The sequence below is a fragment of the Merops nubicus genome, unplaced genomic scaffold (genome assembly GCF_000691845.1).
Source record: "Merops nubicus isolate BGI_N331 unplaced genomic scaffold, ASM69184v1 scaffold4201, whole genome shotgun sequence".
Lineage (NCBI taxonomy): Eukaryota > Metazoa > Chordata > Aves > Coraciiformes > Meropidae > Merops > Merops nubicus.
Genome location: NW_008586092.1, coordinates 22,480 through 25,481, shown reverse-complemented (window position 1 = coordinate 25,481; position 3,002 = coordinate 22,480).

The following is a 3,002-nucleotide window of genomic DNA, read 5'->3' as shown; positions in this document are numbered from 1 at the left end:
TCTGTGATTCCATGGTGAAGCTATGAGGTCCATTTCCCAGTGGCTTTGGTGGCTGTTGTATAAACCCACAGCTGCTCGTGGGGCTCACTGTCTCCCTTCACCCCCTGGAGAGACTCAGGTTGGATGCACAGCCCCCAGTCCCACTCCCCTAAGCAAAGGAAGAGTTGCCAGTGGCTTCTGCACCAGCTTCATGGTGGAAATCCCTGTGACTACACAGCCAGGGGAGGGTTTGCCCCATCCATTTATCACAGGCACGGCAGGGAAAAAAAAATTCAACCATTTTTTTGTGCAGTATGAACCCAAAAGACACAGCTCAGAGTCTCTCTGTTACGTGGGCTTGACCACGTGTTGTTATTTGCCATAAAAATATCCATTTCCTTTCTAAATCGAGCTCCAGTGCTTGACTTCTTGGCCTTGGGTGATAATGCCACACACAAGTGCTTAGCAGACACCCTGTAACTCTCCTTCCTGGTTTGTTCCAGCACAAAAGCTCCACAGTTTTCACTCCAATAAAATATTTGCAGCCCAGGAGTCAAGTTATCTTCCATCTGTATTGAGCTGGAGTTGTGTTGTCTCGTTAACAGGAATCTGCTGGTCCTGCACAGAGCTCCTGGTGCATGTGAAAGACCAAGGGGAGAGGATTGTTCCCTCAGCTCTGGTGAAGTGAGCTAAGCCTGAGTCATCTTAAACCTGGGACCAGCACTGGTGTGGGCAGCAGGACCAGGGCAGGATTGTCCCCCTGGATTCGGCACTGTGGAGGCCACACCTCAAATCTTGGGGTCAGTGTTGGGCCTCTCACTCCAAAAAGGACCTTGAGGGGCTGGAGCATGGCCAGAGAAGGGCAATGAAGCTCCTGGGGAAGGGTCTAGAGCCCAAGTGTGGGGAGGAGCAGCTGAGGGAGCTGGGGGTGCTGAGCCTGGAGCAAAGGAGGCTCAGGGGAGACCTTCTGGCTCTGCACAGCTCCTGACAGGAGCCTGGAGCCAGGGGGGAGTCGGGCTCTGCTCCCAAGGAACAAGGGACAGGATGAGAGAATGGCTTCAAGCTGTGCCAGAGGAGGTTTAGGTTGGTCATTAGGAAGCATTTCTTCCCCAAAATGGCTGTCAAGCCCTGTGCCAGGCTGCCCAGGGCAGTGGTGGAGTCCCCATTCCTTGAGGGATTGAAAAGCCATGGAGATGTGGTGTGAGGGACACGGGGCAGTGGGGACCTCACAGTTCTGGAGTAACAGTTGGACTTGATGGTCATAAAGGTCCTTTGCAACCTAAGCCATTCTATGATGCTGTAACTCTAAAGTAGCACCAGGACCTACTGACAGTGGGTTCCTGAACAGTTGGACTTGATGGTCATAAAGGTCTTTTGCAACCTAAGCCATTCTATGGTGCTGTAACTCTAAAGTAGCACTAGGACCTACTGACAGTGGGTTCCTGGGGCTAGGAACCACGTTGAGAAGGTGGAGTTGGGTGGACAAGGTTTGCTGCTGCCTTGATGAAGAGCTCAGTGTGTGACTGTGCCCAGGCTCTGGCCACACGGCTGCTCCCCCGCTCCTGCTGAGTTGGAGGATGATTTCTGATGGCTCACAGAAATCCTTGGGTGGAAACTTCATCTTCTTCCAGGAGGAGCTGAGCTGCCCATGGGTCTGCTCTGGAAAGCAGTCGCAGATCAGATGTGTTATGTGTGGGGTAAGAGCTCAGAGACACCTGGGACTGATTCACCTTCAGGTTTGGACACGGGAGGGGTGAAATCCCACCTGAACACAGGTATCTAATGCTCTTTTTCACACCTTGAGGTTTCCCCTCCAACTCCAGCTGCAGTCCTGGAGGGATGCAGGTCTCCCATAGACCTCTGTCCACCAGCCCAGTGAAAACCCCCTGGACTCCCCAGGGTGTCTCTGCTAGACCTAGGATTTCCATCTCACCCAGTTCCCTCCCTCCTGTGTCTGGGAGATGTATCTACTGCAGTTCAAACCTCCTTCCCTCCTCAGGATGCAGGGAATGACATTTCCAAGCTGTGCAAACCAACCATCTCCAGAGACTTTGGCCTCCTGTGAATACTAAACCAGCTCCTACGTGCTCTTTCTCCCACTTGTGGTTCTGCAAAGGAGGTTAAACAGCATTTGAAGCCAAGCAGAGTGTTGTTCAGGCCAACAGAAGCACCTTATCCCACCAGGAACACTTGGGAAGTGCTTCTGGCATCACAGTGGAGGATTTTGCCTCATCACAGACAATGAGCACTGAAAATCAAGTGCTTGGACTGAAGGTAGCTGCAGATGGCCCAGCTGTCCCTACAGATGAGTTAGGGATTGTCCCACTCCTTTCTCCTTCCAGGCTCCCTTCTGTGTCACACGTTGGTGGTGGTCGGGTGTGTTTTCTGGTACATGGGTCACCTCTGCTGCTTCTCACAGCATCCTTCTTACACCACTGAAATCACCCTCTCCAGAGAGGCTCTAAATCTGGTTCGTGGGGTAGAAAACAACAGACCAAGCACCCTGGGGAGATGCTGCTCAGCACCATAACCTGAGGTCCCAGCCTGGTGCTCACTCCTGTGGTCCCAACATGCCTTCAGTGTTCCATCTGTGCTGCTTTTCCTCATCCTCCACTCCCCAGCCCAGTGCAACGGCTGGTCAGAGACCACCCTGCAGCCTGATGTGGGCATCCCCACTGGAGTTGTGGGTCAAAGATGCACCAAAAACCATGAAAATGCAGTTTGAACCCTCCTGGTGCTGGGTGCAGAGTGGGACCTGCCATGATCCACCAGTGCTGCACCAGGAGCTTGGGCAGTGAAGGACTCAGCAAAGCAAGGAGGGTATTTTTTATTTCTGAGGTGTTTGTGCATAAATCTGTGTAATTCCCTGCCACTAGGTGGGTGGCAGGAGCCACCCAGATTTGCGGGGAAGGAGGGACATCTCGTGGCCACACCACGAACATCTCTCCTGCCTCCAGGCTCCAGAGCTGCTGCCAGTGCCAGCGGTCACTGAATCACAGACTCCCAGAAGGGTTTTGGTGGGA